General features: G+C 46.7%; 1 protein-coding gene and 1 non-coding gene across 3 annotated transcripts in view; one reads left to right on the top strand and one right to left on the bottom strand.

Annotated features, from left to right (window-relative positions):
* The window catches only part of UBASH3B (ubiquitin associated and SH3 domain containing B), a 158854-nt gene that overhangs the window by 84432 nt on the left and 52440 nt on the right, over positions 1–21982 (bottom strand). The gene's annotated exons all lie outside the window — the stretch shown is intronic.
* LOC112135657 (small nucleolar RNA U13) lies at positions 3397–3500 on the top strand. The gene has a single exon (XR_002916913.1). It is a non-coding gene; the product is annotated as a small nucleolar RNA U13 (small nucleolar RNA).

Raw genomic sequence — 21982 nt, 5'->3', positions numbered from 1 at the left:
CCGTGCCCAGCCTAGAACATTTTAAAGCAAATCCCAGGTATTATATCATTTTACTCCAAAATACTCATAAAGATTTATTTACCCTAGAGTATTTTAAAACAACCCAGACATTAGCATGCATCTCTAACTGATAAGAACTGTTTTATCTTTAACATAATCACTTGCCTTTATCATATCTAACATTTATAATCATTCTTTAATATCACTGAATATCAAATCCACATTCATTTTCCCCTGATGGTCTCAAAAATGTCTTTTTCCAATCAGTTTGTTTGAATCAGGGCCAATGAAGGTCCTGACTTCAGCAGGATGGAAAGCCCCAATGTGTGGCTCAGGCGCCAGGGCCTCTCACACGCCTTCCCCTCAACAAGAACCACGTGGCATCTCAGCTGAACCGGGCCACAAGACCAAAAGTGACAAGGCTTCATCTTCTGGGCTTTCTGGCCTCTGGAGAAATAAGTCTCAGTGGGAACTACAGGGAGCTGGCCCCTGTGGCGTTGGAGTACTCACTCCGCAGTCCTAGTAAGAGAGCCACTGCCCAGAGCCTCCCAGTCCTCCCAGGATTTAGGTCACTGAGCCACAGTAGACCTGCAATGAAAGTGAGTTCCTGCTCTCTCTGGTACTGCCTCTACTTTTCATGATTTGATCTTTCTAGTTAAAGGCCAAAGACAAGCTGCATGGGGTGATAGAAAGAGCCAAAAGCAGGGACGGCAGGCTGAGCACTCTCTCTGTCCCTGTCTGACCGGGTGGCCTTGAGCAAGTCTCTGACCAATCAGTTTCTTTACTTCCAAAGTGAGAGGGAGGGACTTAACAATCCCTAAGACCCTCTAGCTCTGACATTTTATGACTCTAAACTCAAAAGCCACCAAATGACTGTTTCTGCCCCTGTGCTAGATGTTGGAAGTACACAGATGTCTCTCTTCCTAGATGATAAACTGTTTAAGGGGAGGGACTGTATCAGATTTTGTCATCACCAGACTCTAGCACGGCACAAAGCGCATTCTAGGCACTCAATAAATGTTGCTGAATGGGGTACCCAATCCAACAACCAATTCTTGAGCATCTACAGTGAGCCAAACACCATGTTAGGCTGGAGAATCACAAAGATCTCCCTGGAGAGGCTAATATTTAAATAGGGAGATGTTCAATGGAGAAGAAAAGTTTGATAATTATAGGAGAAGTAGCCATGGGTCTTAACAGCTCAGACCTAAGATAAAGAAATTGGGCTGGTGGCCCCCATCTATGAGCTTCCTGCTCCTCAAATTTTACCCTGTCAGCTATGCTTAATTCCCAGTCCCCCCATGTGCTTCAACAGCAACACCATAAAGAGTGGTCCTAGGACAAAGAAAAGGCAGAAAGATGTCTGTGCCAACTTGCAAAAAGGAGTATCTCCTAAGTAGCATCCGGAACCCTTTCCAGGGTCAGCCTAGGGAAGCCCACAGAAACGACGTGGACGGCTACATATTCCCCACGTAAACTCAACCACTCTGCATCCTCATGGAGGACAGGCATGTAGATCCACCCAGAACAACTGCATAGTTTCACCTCAAGATGAGCTAAGGCCGGGTGTGGTAGCTCACGCCTGTAATACCAGCACCTTGGGAAGCTGAGGCAGGAAGACTGCTTGAGCCCCGTAGTTTGAGACCAGCCTGGGCAACACAGGAGACCTCATCTCTAAAAAAAAAAAATAATAAAAAATAAAAAAAGTAAAAAAAAAATAATAATAATGATAAGATGGGCTAAAACTACAGGGCAGAAGAAGGTCCCCAGTGAGGTGGATTTCCCCTAGGTAAGGGGCCTTCAGGATAGGGACTGGGCCACTGCTGCCGTCCGGCCCAGCTGTGCGGGGAGGGTGAAATGACTGTTCAAAGTCTCTTTGGGTCTTTGGGTGGAAACAAGGATTTCTTGAATTCACGAAGCTGGCAAGGCTTTGAATCACAGCCCAGAACTGAGTTCCTCATTGCCAAGTCCACGTCTGAGAGAAAACAGCCTTATGCTCTACCTAAGAAACCAGATAAACACACTGCCTCAAGAAAAGACTTCCAGGAAGCGTCCCAGCAAAACAAAACCAAATCCCTTTCAAAACAGTAACCAGGTTCCGTGGTGTCGAGATGATAGCCTCACTGTCCTTGTCTCCTGGTGCCCATCTTGGAGGCCTCCATGGGGCTTGCTGGGCCTGGTGCTTCACTCCCTACGTGGGGACAGGCAGGCCCTGGAGAAGATGTCATTAAAGTGTAATTTTAGAAGTGAAGGCATCTTGGGGATCATCTAGTCTCGCCCCTCCCTCAATTCACAGACAACTTCCTTCCTCTGAGCCCCTCCAGCGACCCTTAGAGAACGCAGGAAATTCACCACAGTAAGCAAAGACATGATGTCTTTATGACCAGGAGTTTGCAATTCTAGCTAATTACAGCCAACACTGGCTCACTGCTGCGCTGTGATTTGGAGTCTTAAAGCTTCTGTGTGGCTCAGCACATGTGGTGGAAAAAAAATGAAAGAACTCTGCAACAGAAACTGGGGGAGCACTTGCAGGCACATGTGTGCAGCAGGAGTCCCCGGCAGGACGTGGCTTAAAATCAGACACACATGGCCCCGCCAGAGACTGGGGCTGCCAATTAAGGCTCAGAAGTTTTGAGAGGAAGAGCTGGAGGGGAGGAAAAAAACCCAGCAACTTGTTAACAATTAGCAATCGGAATCCTTTTAAAAATAAGTCCTGGGACCCATGGACAAGAGGGAAGTATTTTGTTGAGAAACCATCAAAACAGCACTACTCTGAGCATCCCTTCTGCCAGAAAGCTCAAAACGGTTGATAAATGTGAAATTACTTATTACTTTCCCACATGGGAGTCAGGGCGGACAATATTGTCCCTCATTTACATAACAGGGAGACAAAGTCACAGCAAAGCTTCTGCTTTCCTTTATTTCACTCTGGAAGGAATAACTGGACTAGCTAGAAATCCCTTAACAAATATGACTTTGATTTTTCAAAGACCTTGTTGATACATCCTACAAGTGAAAGGGAAAAGAGGAAGAATCTATGATCCCATTTGCTCATAGTTGCATAAAGAAATGTTGGTGCCGGGCACAGTGGCTCACGCCAGTAATCCCAGCAACTTTGGGAGAACGAGGTGAGCAGATCACTTGAGATCAGGAGTTTGAAACCAGCCTGGCCAACATGTGAAACCCCATCTCTACTAAAAATACAAAAATTAGCCGGGCGTGGTAGCAGACACCTGTAATCCCAGCTACTCGGGAGGCTGAGGCAGGAAAATTGCTTGAATCCGGGAGGCGGAGGCTGCAGTGAGCCAAGATCGCGCCACTGCATTCTAGCCTGGGCGATAAAGCAATAACTCAGTCTCAAAAAGAAAAAAGAAAAGAAAGAAATGCTGGAAGGTGATCTTTTTATAGTTCATAAGTGTAATGACTGGGTGTTCACGTGCGTGTTTGAGATGTGCCACCCTCGAACCTTGTTACGATGTTGGTACATTACCCATGTGACATGAAAAGAAAAAAAAGAAATGCTGGAAGGATACCCAAGAAACAAATAAGAGTGGTTTCTTGTGGCAGGTGTGGGGACAACAGGGCGGATGAGCACAGAGGGAAGGGCAAACTTGTGTGCAAACCTTCCTATCATTTTGTTCTTTGAACCATGAGCATGTTTCCTATTAAATAATAAAATTACGTGCAAATATATTCTATAGAAAAATGAAACAAGGGGCCGGGCGCAGTGGCTCACACCTGTAATCTCAGCACTTTGGGAGGCTGAGGTGGGCGGATCATGAGGTCAGGAATTCGAGACCAGCCTGGCCAACATGGTAAAACCCTGTCTCTACTAAAGATACAAAAAATTGGCCGGGTGTGGTGTCGCAAGCCTATAATCCCAGCTACTCAGGAGGCTGAGGCAGGAGAATTGCTTGAACCCGGGAGGCGGAGGTTGCGGTGAGCCAAGATTGAGCCACTGCACTCCAGCCTGGGCGACAGGGTGAGACTCTGTCTCAAAAAAATAAAAATAAAAATAAAAATAGAAAAAAAAATGAAACAAGCAATGGAGCCCCACTTTTCCTCCTGAGTAGGCTATGTTTGCAGGGAATCCAGTACAGCATGCTTCTCCAACACTGTCTAAAGATGAGCTATGGAGAGGGAGCATGATATCGCTACTGCACCTACAGAACGATGGGGAGACCAGACACTGGAAGGGCTCTTCTCCGGGGTACCCTGAACATCGTGGGCAGAATCAGCACCACATTTTCCAAACCCTTGCCTCCTGACCACGGTTGAGGTTGGGCCCTCTCTGAAATGGTAGACACCTTACACTCACATTTAACAAGGGTGAGGTACTCAAGTCATTGAGTTTCTTTTTTTTTCTTCTTCTTTTTTTTTTTTTGTTGTTGTTGTTGTTGTTGTTTATGGTGCTATGCTCATCACAGCAACCAGAGTGATTTTATTGAAATCCTAATTTGAGGCCGGGTGTGGTGGCTCATGCCTGTAATCCCAGCACTTTGGGAGGCCGAGGTGGATGGATCACCTGAGGTCAGGAATTCGAGACCAGCCTGGCCAACATGGTGAAACCCTGTCTCTACTAAAATTACAAAAATTAGCTGGGCATGGTGACAGGTGCCTGTAATCCCAGCTACTCGGGAGGCTGAGGCAGGAGAATCGATTGAACTGGGGTGTGGGGGTTAGGGGGTGGTGGGAGATTGCAGTGAGCTGAGATCGCGCTACTGCACTTCAGCCTGGGGGAAAGAGCAAGACTCTGTCTCAAAAATAAATATAAATAAATAAATAAAATAACATACAAATTTGAGCCTGTTCTTCGAACACTCCCAGTGAGTCCCAAGTGCCTTTCCTCCAGGCAAAGTCCTCATCCCTTGGCATGGGGCTTATGATTCTCAGGATCTTAGGATGGCGCTCACTGGACTCTCCACTTCACCTCCCAGTTCTTTTCATGCAGCACATTCCCCACTTTCTGTCATTTCCTGCACATGCTGGAGTTGTCATGCCTCTGTGGCCCTGTGTGTGCTGTTGCCTTTCTCTGGAATGCCGTTCCCCTTTCCCCCATCTGGTGAATTGCTAATGACATTTTAAGATCAAATGCTACTACCTCCTCTAAGAAGCCAGCTCAGGCCTGGCCCAGCCCATCCATGGCACACAGCTAGCGGCTCCTCTGTGTCCCCACAGTCTTCTGATTGTTCCTCTATTACAGCATTTCCCATGTCAACAGCAACTTTACATGGCAGTGGTCTGTTTTCATGCCTGTCTCCCAGTAAACTGTGAACTCCTGCAAGGTGGGCCCCTGGTGGTTGCCTCTATGCCGTCTATGCCAGAGTGGTGACCCAGAACATGATGTTTGTCAAACAACAGTGAAGCTAGCACTTATGCCGCGACTTCTACGTGCCTGCCCCAATTCTAAGCACTCCACACATAATAATTCATCTGCTCCTTGCCAAAACCTGAAGAAGTAGGTACCAGTGTCATCATGATCTTACAATGAGTACACCAAGGCACAGTGACAATTACAAAGCTAGTAAGTGGCAAAGCCAGATATGGAATCCAGGAAGTCTGCCTCCAGAGCTTAGGCTCTTAACTCTATGTAATAATATCTATCAATAGATGAATGAATGAAATAACCAGAAATCAAACTCCCATTCCTAAGGCAAAGGTCCTCCAGGTTCCAATTTCTAAAATCCCAAGAATAGCTGCCACACTGGGAATCTGGGATGAGGGGACCACCCACCAAAGTCCACATAAGCATTTCAACTCCGGGAGCTCCCAATGACACAGAACCAGCTAGGACAAAAGAGCCCTGCTCTCAAGTTACTTTTACACGCTGACATAGCCTCACCCAGAAGCACCAGAAAATCCACTCAAAGTTTCCCATAGCCACCCCCAGGGCCACCCTGCCTCCTTCCTATTATAATGAAACTTGAGATTTTTGAGGTTTCTTCATGATGATCTAGCTCCAAAACACAATGCACATGGAAACAGGAAAGGTTTACCACTAACTCTCTAAGCCACCGGCCCGTGGTTTCTACCCTGTGCTCTTCGGGACTCTTTCTTGGAACTGGGCTGAAACGTCCCTTGGGCCTGCCTGCCACTGTTGTCTGATGGGCCCAGACAACTGACAAGGATGGATACTTCGAGACACTTGCCTGGGGCCGGCCTTTCCACCACCTTCTCCAAATCTGCTTAGAGCTGCTGGCAGGGAAGAACAGATGAATTTGGCCTTTTGCTGGTGAGCAAAGCAGAGTATGAGAAACCAACACCCTCGGGACAATGGATAGATGGGAGAATGCGTCTCCAAGGGAGATCACAGTGGAAATGAAATCAGGTTTGGAGACAAAGGCTTTAGGCTGGAGACTTGGTTCTACTATTCACTAACTTAAGGACTTAGGTTATTTACCATGTTTGAGTCACATTTGCAAAGAAGGTTAATGGCTTCCTCCCGTGTTGTGATGAACAAATGAAATATTATATACAAAAGGTCTTTGTAATCTAAACAATGGTTTCCAAGCCTGGTTAATTGTCAGAAATGCCAAAGGATTTTTTTTTTAATTACAGATTTCTGATCCTCTTAAGCCTACTGAATTAAAATCGCCAGGAGGAGCCCAGGAATCTGTATTTTCAGAAACTTTCTGAAGCATAACCACAACTCTAAAGATCTGTGCAAAGGCTGGCAGTATTATAGCCCCATGGTGAAAGAAATACCGGGTCTGGGCCGGGCGCAGTGGCTCACGCCTATAATCGCAGCACTTTGGGAGGCCAAGACGGGTGGATCACGAGGTCAGGAGATCGAGACCATCCTGGCTAACACGGTGAAACCCCACCTCTACTAAAAATACAGAAAATTAGCCGGGCATGGTGGCGAGCGCCTGTAGTCCCAGTTACTCGGGAGTCTGAGGCAGGAGAATGGCATGAACATGGGAGGCAGAGCTTGCAGTGAGCCGAGATCATGCCACTGCACTCCAGCCTGGGGGACAGAGCGAGACTCCGCCTCAAAAAAAAAAGAAATACCAGGTCTGAATATTATGCTTAAAGGGTAACCCCCTAGAGCTGTCAGACTTTTATGTGAAGAATTTCTAAGGAATGTGACTTCACTATGGATATTCAGAAAAGAAGCCCAATTCTCTATCAAGCTGGAGCTTAGAGAGCAAAGAACTATGGAAGGGCAGTTTTCTCCTTGGATATCTAGATGGTTCCTTCTGCCACTGAGCATTCTCCTAGACAAAGAACAGTCTCAAAATATCCAGAGACACACAGACATTTCCCATCTCTCTCAGTATCTGGCAGAAGCAGGAGAACCAGAAAAAAGATGTTGCAAATTAGAAATGGACCCCTGCAGCAAAAGACAATCTTCAAGTGTTTGAGACTATACTTGGGTTCCTGGAGTGCAGGAGAGAACCAGGACACCTATCAGTAATTAGGAGAGGCAGAATGTTTAAGTGAAAGTCTTGCAAGGCGAGGAAGCAAGAGTGCATGAGGGTGGAGCTCTAGGTCCCACTGGGCCATCCACCAAGGGCAGTCTTCAGCTGGTCTCTACCCAGAGGCCTGTGCCTCTGTCTTCATCTGTAAAATGTGATACAACTTGTCTACTGCAGGAAGCTTTATGAGCTTCAAACAAAATAACAGATGCAAAAGGTTGCAGGGCCCTGGGAGAGGGCAAATACCATGTGATGTCTTTATTCTTCAAAAGTATGATGACTAATGTATTATACCACAGATATGAACATTCTCCCAAGAATTAAAAAGTCCGTATAACTGGTTCATCCAATAAACAGTGTCTTCTATGAATGTCATTCTTTGACTCTTTAAGAAAAAGAAGCCTCTCTCTGCTAAGAGGCATCCCCAAAGAACAGAGTAGCATGTTTCTAAATAGCAGTGAAATGCATTAATGGATTTGCCGATGAGCTACTAAGCCTAAGAAGTTATGTTAGGAGACTTGGAAAAGAAGGGTTAAAAGTGAGCAACCTCACTAGGGTAAAAAGGAAAGATCCTGGAAGGCTTTTGGAAACCACTAAGTAACAAATGTAGCTCCCACCTCCCACCCACGCACCACTGGAAATAACTTTAAATAATGCATCTGAGAATGTCTGCAGAACAGGCAGTCTGGATTAAGGACTTTTAAAGGGATGGTGTTTGAACAAGGATTCTTTCAGGGAAACCATCTTGAGAATTACTGAACTCTCAGGCAAGCTCACTCTGACAAATAACCTTAAGCAAGCTTTGAGCTAGAGCTGAAATCCTGGTATGGTAAATATCATCATTTGGGAAAGAAATTTATAGCAAAAAAGATTTAGTGGTCCTCCCAGCTACCACATTCCCACTCCCACCCCCCGTAGTGTTGTGGAAGATTTGCTTACTCTAAGTGAACAGAATTCCATAAAGAGCTTGGCTGGTCAGTCAGAATCTGTTGTAGAAACTGACCTGGAGTCATTCATTCTTTTTTTTTTTTTTTTGAGACACAGTCTTGCTCTGTTGCCCAGACTGGAGTGCAGTGGCGCGATCTCGGCTTACTGCAAACCTCCGCCACCCGGGTTCGAGCAATTCTCCTGACTCAGCCTCCAGAGTAGCTGGGACTACAGGCACACGCCACCACGCCTGGCTAATTTTTTGTATTTTTAGTAGAGATGGGGTTTCACTGTGTGAGTCAGGATGGTCTCCATCTCCTGACCTTGTGATCTGCCCGCCTCGGCCTCCCAAAGTGCTGGGAGTACAGGTGTGAGCCACCGCGCCTGGCCGAGTTATTCATTCTTTTAACATCTACTGTGTGTCAGACATTTTTCTAGACTTGGGGATATAGCAGAGAAAAAAAAAATACAAAGATTTTTGACCTCATGCAGTTTATATTCTAGGGGAGATGACAGTTATAGTAAGCGTTTTGGAAAAAATAAGGCAGGGAAGGGTGGGAAGCAATTCCTATTTTGCATGGAAAGATTAGATAAAGGTAATGAATGAGTCAGGGAGGGAGAGCTCTGTGGATAGCTGTGTGAAGAGCCTTCCTGGAAGAGCATGCACAAAGGCCCCAGGCAGTGGCGTGTGTAGTGTATTCAAGGAACAAAGAATAGACCATGTGGCTTCAGCTGAATGGGCAAGGAGGAGCATGCTAGGAAATAGATTCAGAGAGGTAGCAAGGGAACACCCTAGAGACAGGAAGCCTTTAGATTTAACTTTGTGATACAGAGAATGTTGGGGCATTTTGAGCAGTGGAGTGATTCCATCTGCCTTACACTTTGAAAGGATCTCCAGCTATTCTGATGAGAAGAGACTATAGGAAAGCAAAAGCCAAAACAGGGAGACCAGGTTGCAGGCAATTGCAATAATACAAGCAAGAGAGAATGCCAGGGATTTGGATCTGTGGAAGCAGCGAAGCTGACAGATTCACTGATGGACTGGATGAGGGAAAAAGTGAGGCGCTAAGGGTGACTCCAAGGGGTTACAGTGAACATCTGGAAGAAAGAGTTACCCTGCTTGGAGATGACAAGACTGTGGGAGGACCGATGTTTGAGATGCCTATTTGACATCCACAGGAGATTTTGAGTACGGAGTCTGGAAAATGGGAGAGAGGACTGGGTGGGTGATGTAAGTGCAGGAGTTGTCAGCATATGGATAGTACATAAAGCCAGGAGTTTGGAGACTACTATGGGGGTGAGTTTAGACAAAGGAGAGAAGGGGTCCGTGGTTTTCAGCTGAGGGCTCTCCAATATTCATAGGTGAGAAGATGAGGAAGCCAGCCAAGGAGTTGGAGCAGAAGCAGGCACTGCAGTAGGAGGACCAAGAGAGAAGAAACTCCTAGAAGCCAAGGGTCTTTAAGGAAGCATCGAGAGAGGACTGATCGCCTGCATCCAATGCTGCTGATGGAGGATGGAATTGCTCACAATATATGGCACTACTGTGGCCATTAGTGACCTTGATGACAGCAGCTTTGGGGGGCAGTGTGAGAAAAGCCTGATTGAAATAAGCTTAAGAGAAAAGAGGAGGATAGGAAGTGGAAACAGCCAGTAGAGACAACTTGTTTGAGAAGTGTTACTGTTCAAGAATCTGATTTAACACTTCAGGTTTTGCAAGAAGAGAAACAGATGAAATGATCTTTCCAGCTACTAAGGCTGATTATTACTACCTTTGCTGGGAGGCTCCTTGACCTATGTGATAGGATACACAGATGCCTGGTTCTGATGAACTCATTTTGTGAACCACAGGTTCCCTCTCAGAGACTTATTTTAAGGAGGATGAAAGGGAAAAGACAAGGAGAGAGTAATAAAAGAAAGGGACAAGAAAAATTCTAAGAAAGACTTTTAAAGAGTTTCAAGCCACGTTAAGTTTCCTAAACCATTTCTTTTCCATTACAAACATCACTAACATAACTCCCAAATTTCCTGGTTAAATTTAGCACAGATGTAAAATTTTGAGCACTGGTGGACATGGGTATCTAAACCAATCATCTGATGAGGAAATTGAAGCTTAGAGAAGGGAATTGACTTCCGGGCACTCCCGATTATTAGCCGTGTGGTCTTAGACAAGTTATTTTAACCTCAGCGTGTTAGTTAATCCATCTGTAAATTGGCAGTGTAACAATACCCATCACCAATCTAACGTAATCATGCTTACATTGTTAGAACAGCAGCTAGCAAATGGGAATACTCAATAAGTGTTATTTATTTATTTTTGAGAGACGGTCTCACTCTGTTGCCCAGGCTCGAGTGCAGTGGATCAATCATGGCTCACTGCAGCCCCAGCCTCCTGAGCTCATGTGGTCCTCCTGCCTCAGCCTCCCAGGTTGCTGGGACTACAGGCATGTAGCAAAATGCTCAGCTAATTTTTTGTATTTTTAGGTGAGACGGTGTTTCACCATGTTGCCCAGGCTGGGTTATTCTTTATTTCTGTTGCCCAGGCTGGGTTATTCTTTATTTCTGTTGCCCAAGTCACGTGGAGGAATTGTGTCAGATTGGAGTAAGAAGAGGATGATTCTACCTTATCCCTCCCGCCACAAAACACACACATGTGCTATGAGTTAGCTTTTCATTTCTGATCCTCTAATATCCCTTTTTTTGGGCTCCAATCAAAAAGACTTTCCTTTATTCCATACTATTAATATAAAAAGTACTATAATTGAGGGCCTGCTGGGTGCAATGTTAATTTGCTTTTACATATGTCATCATACTTAATCCTCACACAATCCTAACTGTCCCATTTTTCCCCCTAAATATCCCATTTGATGGATCAAGAAGCCAGTGCTCAAAGGTTAAATAACTTGCGCAAGGTCACACGGCTGGAGATGGCAGATTAAAACCTGGAATCTGTGAGACTCCACATCCTTTCACAAGTCTGCCCAATAATATAACACTAGTACCCAATGCCATGCACTGACTTAGTGACTTGCAAGGAGTCTGAGGTGCCAGGGCTCTATGTTAAGTAGTTTTCGAACAAGAAATGCTTCATCTGAAATGTATTTTAAACATTAGACTAGGTAGGTATGCATCCACTTTCTTGGATGTGTTTAAAACTTGGGTGAGGCCGGGCATGGTGGCTCACACCTGTAATCCCAGCACTTTGGGAGGCTGAGGAGGGAGGATCACTTGAAGTTAGGAGTTCGAAGCCTGCCTGGCCAACGTGGTGAAACCCCGTCTCTACTACTAAAAATACAAAAATTAGCCAGACTTGGTAGCGGGTGCCTGTAATCCCAGCTACTTGGGAGACCAAGGCAGGAAAATTGCTTGAACCCAGGAGGCGAAGGTTACGGTGAGCCAAGATGGTGCCACTGCACTCCAGTCTGAGTGACAGAGTGAGACTGGTGACAGAGTGAGACTTGTCTCAAAAAGAAAAGAAAGAAAGAAACTTGGGTGAGAAATCCACGTACAGTTGAATTTATTCTCACCAGGCAAGGACTGGCCTAGTGTCATGGGGGGTGGGGGACAGTAGGGGAAGGGAACAGGAAGTCATTTGCTGGTGGTTGACCAGGCCCCCTGTGACTTCTCAGAGTTGTAGAACTGCCACCAACAGTCACAGCAGTTCCTGGAGAACAACGAGAAACTTGGGGTCAGCCAGAAAGCACCTGTGGTGATATCACGAGGTACAGCGGTGGAAAATATAGACTTTCTAAGGGGCTGTTTCCCCACTTTGCTGAACACAGGGTACCAGAGAAACTAATTATAGCCACTGAGGGCAATTGACATTTACAAGTATCCGTGCTGTGTGCAGTGCTTCTCCCTCTACTGATCTGTGGCCACAGCCACACCTAATGCACGTGGTGGAGGCCACAGGACCCAGGCAGCCTGGGTGTGACAAGGACATCCTCCTCCCTACCCCTTCTTACTGCCAGGAAATCTCTCACACTACTGCAGGTCTGCTATATTCTGATGTGATTATCTCCTCGGACTGTGGGGTAGCATCACTTCCTCAGGGGCAGAGAGGGAACCTGGCCCTTCCACTATCGGTTAGTCCAGGAAGTGGCAGTTCTTAGGACAGGCAATGAGGATTTGGAAGGAAGACCTTAGGTGGGAGAAGAAGAGAGAATCTCCATGTCTCTGGGCCTTGCTTTCTTACGCTAGTACTCCCGGGAGTGTGGCAAAACTTGAGGACTTTTCTGGGAGCTAGAGGACAGGGGTCTCTGTCATACGGTGGTAGGTTTGAGGGAACCCCCTGAGAATGGGCTGGTCCTAAGCGTAGTCCTGATCCTGAGCTGCTAGTAAAGTCTTGTTCAGTTTGTTACACCTTGGCCTCAGCTGTGCTATGGGAAATTAAGGCATCAATCTGTGTGACTACTTAGACAGGATGACAGAATGGGAGATGAGGCTATAATTATCCTGATTCCATCTAACGTCTCCAAATTGTGAGGCTAGAAGAGCCATGACCGACAGCTTCTACCGAGAGGAAAGGCAAGGCTTTTGTCTTTCTCTTCCTTCCTGCAAAGCTTTCTGGGGCCCCCCTCTTTAGCCTGGTCTGCTGTTCAAGATTCAGAAAACTCAACTGGACTCCTTAGACAGGAATTTTACAGAACTGGGTGACATTGTGGTTGCATTACCTGCCCTCAGGTGGAGAGAGGACATGTCTGCAACCCAAACCTCCTTACAGAGCAGTGCAGACTGAAAGCTCTGAGCAAGGTCTCCCACAGGCAACCTTGCCTCAGGAGGTGAAAGGACATCCTGATGTCCCAAGCCTCTGGTGGACAGCGATTCCCCACGCAAGAGGCCACACAAGGGATATTAGAGGGGCAGAGATGAAAAGCTAACTCACGGCACATGTGTGTGTTTTGTGGCGGGAGGCATAAGGTAGAATCAACCTCTTTCTACTCCAATCTGACACAATTCCTCCATGTGACTTGGGCAATAGAAATAAAAAATAACCCAGCCGGGGCAACATGGCAAAACACTGTCTCTACTAAAAATACAAAAAAATTAGCTGGGCATTGTGCTACATGCCTGTAGTTCCAGCAAGCTGGGAGGTTGAGGCAGAAGGACCACATGAGCTCAGGAGGCTGGGTCTGCAGTGAGTCATGACTGAGCCACTGCACTCCAGCCTGGGCAGAGTGAGACCCTGTCTCAGAGCTCTCCTCTGCAGCTGAGATCCCCCTTCCTCTCGGGGTTCTCACCAGCCCCAGCTTGCTGCTACTACAGTATAGTTTTTCTGCCCCCACAGAGGGACACTGCATCACGATCAGGAAATTCCACCTCCTCGTCCTCTCTCCACAGTCCCTGCTGCCTCTAATCCAATACTGGAAAGAGAAAGCTGAAACAGGGACAAGGAAAGGAAGCATTTGAATCTCCTCTGTTTCTGGAGCATTTTCAAATGACAGGAAAATGTAATTTTGACTACAATTCAAGGGGTTGAACACCATGACCCTCTAGTCCTTGGGGGAGGGGTGCTACCTCTGTCAGCAAATAGTGGCAAAGCCAGGGGGCCACGGTGGAGGCTGGAGACCTCTCTCTTTGTGGTTACAGAACCTGGCAATGGCTGGGAAGCCATATGTTGTGTTCTGAGACTCAAGCATAAACTTCTGCTGGATGTTTGGATTTGGGTTGTTTAATTATCCCCTGTTTTGAGAGAGAAAAAGGGGTGTGTGTCTATGTGTGCTTTGAAGGAAGTAGGGGAACAGATGGGTGGAGAGATTAGAAAGAGGAGAGGAGCCGTCATTATTGGACTTTCGGATCTGTTTCTCCAGCAGTTTCTGCTGTGTCTCTTTGGTGACAGATCAGGTAAATGGCCCTAAAAGATGATAGCTATGCCGAAGCTACAGCAACCTCAGAGGTTCTATTGATTCAGAAGCTTTCTGGATTGTCTTTGCCGTAGCATATGCACCACCTCATTCTTAACAGACAGACAGCAGCGCTACAACTGTTTTGAAAGAGGCAACTTTCCCTTGATGGCAGCAATGCAAGGTCTGTCCAGACCATGAAGTCCCACCTCAACCGCCAGTCAATAATAAGACATGACATCTTCAGTGTTATTTAAATGCTAAGCACTGTGTCAGCATTTAACATTTATCTCGGCTGGGCACAGTGGCTCACGCCTGTAATCCCAGCACTTTGGGAGGCCGAGGCGGGCAGATCACGAGGTCAGGAGATCGAGACCATCCTGGCTAACACGGTGAAACCCCGTCTCTACTAAAAATACAAAAAATTAGCCGGGCGTGGTGGCGGGCGCCTGTAGTCCTAGCTACTCGGGAGGCTGAGGCAGGAGAATGGCGTGAACCCGGGAGGTGGAGCTTGCAGTGAGCCAAGATCGCGCCACTGCACTCCAGCCCAGGCGACAGAGCGAGACTCCGTCTCAAAAAACAACAAGAACAACCACAAAAAATTTATTTCATTTAGTCTTCAGAACAACTCTATGACATAGGTACTATAATTGCACTCACTCTACAGACGAGCAAAGGAGAAGGTAAATACTTGGTACAAGGTTATGCAGATAATGAGTGTGTCCCGGGCTCAGACACAGGCTTGCCAGACACCTCTGTTCTTCAACACCACCCTACCCCACCTTCCCATCATCAGCTCACATTGCTTCACTGTGTGCGAAGATGGAAAGAGGAAGCACATTTGGAAACTGTTCAGGCTTAATTCTCACCATCAGTATGTTCAGTTTTACTGATGAGGAAACTGAGGGTCACAAGTTGTGAAGCAATCTGTCCCAAGTCACACGACCGTGAAGCAGCAGAACCAGGAGTCAGAGCCAGGACTGAGTTCAATCCTTCACTCTCTCCATTTTACCCTGCTGCCTCTGGACCAAATACCTGGAAAAAGAGGTCTGCCTCTCACTTGCTTCACGTTTCAAAGTAAAGGCAGAAGAGGAAGTTCAGAAGGTGTTCTTCTTCAGTGTCCCCTAAATATGAGATTTTGGGAAAGGCTTGACCCTAAGGGCCAATAGGTAGCAATTTCAGGAAGGCCGATTTAGAGAGAATTGGATGGCCTTGTAAGGTGGTGAACTCCCCAAGAATGGCGGAGTTCAAGCACAGTCTTGATGACTGTGGCAACACTGTAGACAGCAATTGTTGTTTTGGCTGTCCAGTATCTAAGCACTCTTCTTATTTAGGGGAATCCCAATATGAGCAAAGGGGGAGCCCCGCTAAAGAAGCTGATGAGGCAGATGTTCTCTCTTTCAGCTTCCTGACAGATGATGTCCAGCATATGACTTAGACGAACGCAATCAACTGCTCCTATTAAAAGACTTTGGAACCTAAGGTGACCAAGAGTGGAGGGGTCATGGCAAGTGTCTGCAGCAGTGTCCTTGACTCCTGCCTGTTTCCAGAGTCTGATTATCCATGCCCCTGATCAGTTCTGTGAGCTACCTAAACTCGTTTCCTGCTTAAGTTATCCAGAGGTGGTTTCTAACCTGGATATAAACATCTGATGGAAGGCTGGACTGGATGAGGTCACAAAGCCAGCTGCATATCTGAATTACTGGTGGAGTTCAGTAAAAATACAGATTCCCATGTTCCCCAAGACCTACTGGATCAGAATTTTCAGGGATGACCCTGAACATTTATATATATATATTTTTGAGACGGAGTCTCAGCTTTGTCGCCCAGGCTGGAGATGACTGACATGTGGCCAGATTTGGGAGTGGTTGAAATAAATAAACTTTAGGGCCCCCAAAATAAAATACTATGATTTTCAAAAAAACTCTTACCAAGAATTTGGCCATGGCTCTCAGAAAAATGCAACATGCCTATAGTTTCTTTATAATTGCTGACATAAAGCTTATCTTTTTGGACAAATCACATACACTCCTAAGAGGCTAAAGCTATGCTATATCTTCTATTTCCACAGGATATTCCTTCCAAGGGCTTCTGCATCTACAGATCTATTATCACAGCTGATGTAACTTTCCACCTTCCTCAGGTGGGTGAGATCCATGATTTCATCTGCATTCATCTGATGCTGGAGTCAGCTGACCACATGGCTTTTTACTTCCAAAACCAAAGCCTCTCTTCGTCGTGTGGCTATTCTTGGGATCTACAGTGCACCTCCTGTGTGCCCTAAAGAGAGCTTCATCCCATGTGAGCCTCAACTCCTCTGTGTGAAAATGAGGAACACTGGGCCGGGTGTGGTGGCTCACACCTGTAATCCCAGCACTTTGGGAGGCCAAAGCGGGCAGATCACAAGGTCAGGAGACCGAGACCATCCTGGCTAACACAGTAAAACCCCATCTCTACTAAAAATACAAAATTTAGCCAGGCATGGTGGCGGGCGCCTGTAGTCCCAGCTACTCGGGAGGCTGAGGCAGGAGAATGGCATGAACCTGGGAGGCGGAGCTTGCAGCGAGCCGAGATCGCGCCACTGCACTCCAGCCTGGGCGACAGAGCGAGACTCCATCTCAAAAAAAAAAAAAAAAAAAAACAGAAAGAAAGAAAGAAAATGAGGGACACTAATACCAAGCTACTTTGTCTAGTCTCGGGGCATAAGAAAAACAAACACAGGCAGAGAGATTGGCATGTCAATCTCCAAGTTGTGGTCACCAAGGCTCAGAAAGTAGGCCTTTCAGAGAAGAAAGATGAGGCCGGGTGCAGTCCGGGCACGGTAGCTCATACCTGTAATCCCAGCACTTTGGGAGGCTGAGGCGGACGAATCACCTGAGGTCAGGAGTTCGAGACCATCCTGGCCAACATGGTGCAACCCCGTCTCTACTAAAAATACAAAAATTAGCCGGGCTTGGTGGCACATGCCTGTAATCCCAGCTACTCGGGAGGCTGAGACAGGAGAATCGCTTGAACCCAGGAGGCTGAGGTTGCAGTGAGCCGAGATCATGCCACTACACTGAAGCCTGGGCGACAGAGCAAGATCCATCTCAAAAAAAACAAAAAAAACAAACAAAAAAAACACCCAGAGAAGAAAAGAAAGATGAACGTCCAGTCAGCTTGCTGGGGCTCAGCTCAGAGATGTACATCGCTGTGTCACTATTGCTCATTCATCCAGGAGCAAAATCCCCACTTCTGCAAATGTAACTGCTGTTAAGAAGGTGCACTTGGTAGTGGAGTTCTATATACTTCAAGGCGTTTGCTTTTGTTTGTGCAACACCACGGGTAGGAAGGTACCTGTGAAACCCATAGAGTTCTCCTCCTGCCTCCCAGCTAGTCAGGGCTGTTGGGTACTTTCTGGGGTAGAAATTCCCTAGCTTCCCTTGGTGACCCTCCTGGTGCTCAACAAGGATGCAGAATGTGAGGGAAAAAGAGCGAGCACCAACGGGACCCTGGCTTATGCCTATTACTCAGGGCCAGGATGGAAGGAAGCATGAGAGCCCCTGGGTCCATTTGGGCTGCTGAGAAAGCCCCTCTTGTGTGATGTGCGTCCCCCACCAAGGAAGCATCCAAGTCCACCCTGGGTGTGTATCTACCCAAGCAGCTCCTTAGGAAAGTCAGCAGACCTCCCACCTCCTCATGCTGGAGCTTCATGTCAGCTACCGCCCTCCAGAGGACTTTGAGGACAATCTGGCCATCTGGTTTCTGTACAATCTGCATCCGTATAGTGCTCATAAACTTATCTTCCAGCTCGTTCAAAATGTACACAGCTGAATTCTACTGCTGACTTTGGCACTTGCTCCTGGTATCTGACAAGAACAGATTCAATTAAAAAGGAAATAACAGATGCTGCAAATCACTCCCTCATTTTCAGAGAAGTTTTTTCCCCCCCGCCAGTGCCCTGAATTACTTAATGATGAACAGCAATGCAGTAAAAAAAAAAAAAAAAATGCAGCTGGCATGACAACTTCCAACTTGGCTTCAAACCAAGGGGAAGCTGCGGGCTGTCCTTTCTAGATGGTCTTTATGCTCGGCACATTCCTTTGTTTGGTGTGGGTATTATTGTGTAGAGAACTTGGCTGCAGGTAGAGGGATAGAAGAAATGAACCCTGGGGTTCTTTAAGCCTTAAGATTTTTGCTATTACTCACTCGTCCTCACAGTATCTTTGTGAGGGGTATATGTGGTCAATGGGACATCGAAGGCAGGATTAGTATTCCCATTTTAGAGATGGAAAAACAAAGGCCCAAGGACAGCAGGTTATTTGCAAACTCCAGTAAAGGAAATTGGTTCTATCAGAAAACCTGGATTCTTTTTCCACATGCACCTGTGCCCATTACACAGAATGAGGTAGTAATGAGGCCAAGGCCAGGCTGAAGTGCCCGGGGGCATGCTCAGGAGACTTAGAGGCATACACGCACTCCTGGCACATGTCCTTGCAAGGCACTTAAAGGCTGCCAGTGCCCGGCCTTCCTCGGCTCCATTCAGGCCTGCTTATCACATCCTGCCCTGTGCTCAGCTTCACTCTGCCTGAGTCTTGTGAGCCTCCCTTGGACTCAGGGGTCACCATCTTGTTATTGATGACTTGTGATGGGACCCACATGGCTGGAGAGTGACGAAAGAAAAATGGAAGGAAAGAGATGCATTTTGAATAGGGTCTAATTACCTCTCCTCTCTTTCCCTAAGCACTAAAATGATTACGAATTCCAAGGTTTGGACAGGAGATGGGGGACCCCCAAAAATGTCTGCTACAGAGATTTTGGGAACCTGGGACTGCAAGATTGGGAGCTCCCTTGCCAGAGTGTATAAAGAGGAAGGGTGGGGGCTCTCTTCTGGAGAACTAACTGAGGAGATTCTGCCTGGACACTGAAGCACAAAGTCAGGAGAGCCCAGGCTTCCTTCCATGAATCTCGTTTCCAACAGTCCTCAGAGAACAGGGCTCCCACACTTCCTAACCCATTGACTTTGCTGGGACCTTATTTTCTGAAACGAGAGTCAAGACCAATGTTTCCTCTATGGCCTGTCAATGAAAGGGATGATTTGAAAATTATGATTATCCCTGAAAATCCAGGGTATATGCCTTGATGTTCCCATGGCTGCTCCACCATCTCCACCCCCGCCACCCTGCCTCAGGACAAAGCCTACCCACCTGGGGTTCCTCTCCTTATGGAATGAGAGTCAAAAGCTCCAGGGAAGTGGTATGCAGCATGGGCTTTCTGTGTTCCCATTGCCTACCAATTCTACATGCCCCGTCCCCCTCCCTGATTCTTCCCAGCAGGCCCTTATGGGGCAGCTTCCACCCCCTATACCCCTTCTACTTTAGTGCCTTTATTTGTCCATTTTTCGCTATATCGGCATTAGCTATGATTTAGCAAGATCACACGCTTCTGGAGGCAGAGATTGAGGATACCATGACTAGATGGATGGATGAACGTTTGACTTCTGGCTCTGCCACTTTTCAGGTGGGGGAGATCATGTCTGGTCCTTAATGTCCCTGAGGCTTCTTTTCAAGAAATGGGATGAGACTGGACCTGCCTTGCAGAGTGGTTGTGGTGATACAGAGATAATGTGTGCAGAGGGCAGCACAATGCCTGGCTTGTAATAAGCGTGCACAACAATGGTTGGCCCCACCATCTCTCCAACCACCAGCATACTCTGGGACTTGCTCTTTCTCCTCCTCCTAAATGCCTTTCCTAAACTGCATTTACCTCTGTCTTCTAACTGTATTTCTGTTGGCCTTATCTTTCTTCTGTTGTGAGAACCTGGAAGCTAGACCATGTTGTTTATTATGATTATCTTAAATCCATGATTCAGAATGCTTTTTTTTGTTTGTTTTGAGACAGAGTCTCACTCTGTCGCCCAGGCTGGAGTGCAGTGGTATGACCTCGGCTCACTGCAGCCTCTGCCTCCTGGGTTCAAGCAATTCTCTTGCCTCAGCCTCCCAAGTAGCTAGGATTATAGGTGCCCACCACCATGCCTGGCTAATTTTTGTAATTTTAGTGGAGACGGGCTTTCACCATGTTGGCCAGGTGGTCTCGAACTCCTGGCCTCAAGTGATCTGCCTGCCTCAGCCTCCCAAAGTGCTGGGATTACAGGCGTGACCCACAGCCCCTGGCCTCGAGAATGCTCTTTTGATCTAGGCAAATGAATGAACTAACAAATGAACAAACACATAAACCAAAAACAGGTTAGAGCTCTAGTTTTTGAGACCCTGTGATAATCTCTTCCAGATCTCTAGGAGAAAAGGCTAGGTGGGGACTCAAATTCCTCCGTTGCAAAAGTCTTAGATTAGATAATTCCACCCAGGATGTCAGGAATGCTTGATGTCAGGAATGCTTGATGACTTGGAGCACTTCTGCTGATTGTAGGCCTATACCCAGAAAGAGTTAACCAGCAGCTGCTGGGTTTATTTTCATTCTCTTTAATAAAGGAATCAAAGCAGCAGGACACAAACACGCTGAATCTCTAATCACTCCAACACCCACACATGTTCCCCATACCCTTCTGATTTAGTAAAGTCAAAGCTCGCTTACCACGCAATACACTTGACTGGCTTCTACAGCGGCTCACTTATAAGTGATGAAATCTCAGCTTTTCCCTCAAACCTTTATTCCTGAAAGCCCATCATTACCAAATTCTTCCCCTGGAATAGATATTGGTATTGCCCTCTTGCTGCAGCCTCTTTTACAACGTACACATGAAGGTGGGGCTGGGGATGGGAAAGTGAAGACTTCTAAGTCTCTAATAACATAGTTTGTTTTGAGACAGGGTCTCGCCTTGCTCTGTCACCCAGGATGGAGTGCAGTGGTGTGATCATGGCTCATTGCAGCCTTGCCAGGCTCAAGTGATTCACCCATTTCAGCCTCCTGAGGAGCTGGGACCACAGGCATGTGCCACCACACCCAGCTAATTTTTGTATTTTTTGTAGAGACAGTGTTTCATCATGTTGCCCGGGCTGGTCTCGAACTCCTGGGCTCAAGCCATCTGCCAGCCTCAGCCTCCCAAAGTGCTAGGGTTACAGGCATGCACCACCGTACCTGGCCATGAATGAGTTTATCATGTTTAAGTTGGCTGGGTTCTGCATTAAGGGGAGGTAATGGGAAATGACCATGTACTGAACACTGGCTAGATACATTATATACATGTTCTCATTTCTCAATAACTGTGACAGAAGGATTATTATACACTTTCAGCTGGTGAGAAAAATTGAAACCTAAAATGGGAACTTGCCCCATATTACATGGCTCCTGGAAGACAGAGCCAAGACTCATGCCAACATCATACTTAGAGATGCCTGACTCCAAAACCTGCGTGAATCTTTTCGAGGGATACAAGTGAATGGTGCTGTCTATTTGGCAATAAAACTTTTTGGAAGAATGAATGAATAAATAGGTTACCAAAAGCCAAACAAGAAGGCTGGGCACAGTGACTCACACCTGTAATCCCAGCACTTTGGGAGGCCAAGGTGGGCGGATCACTTGAGGTCAGGAGTTCAAGACCAGCCTGGCCAACATGGTGAAACCCCGTCTCTACTAATAATACAAAAAAATTAGCTGGGTGTGGTGGCACACACCTGTAATCCCAGCTACTTGAATCTGGGAGGCGGAGGTTGCAGTGAGCCGAGATTGCGCCATTGCACTCCAGTCTGGGTGACAAGAGTGAAACTCCGTCTCAAAAAAAAAAAAAAAAGGCAAACAAAGTTCAAAATGACTTAACAAAACTCCTTGGAGAATAGTCAGCATCTCACCTCTGAGGACCAA

Source organism: Pongo abelii, chromosome 9 (genome assembly GCF_028885655.2).
Source record: "Pongo abelii isolate AG06213 chromosome 9, NHGRI_mPonAbe1-v2.0_pri, whole genome shotgun sequence".
Classification (NCBI taxonomy): Eukaryota; Metazoa; Chordata; class Mammalia; order Primates; family Hominidae; genus Pongo; species Pongo abelii.
This window is presented reverse-complemented; position numbering and strand designations above follow the sequence as displayed.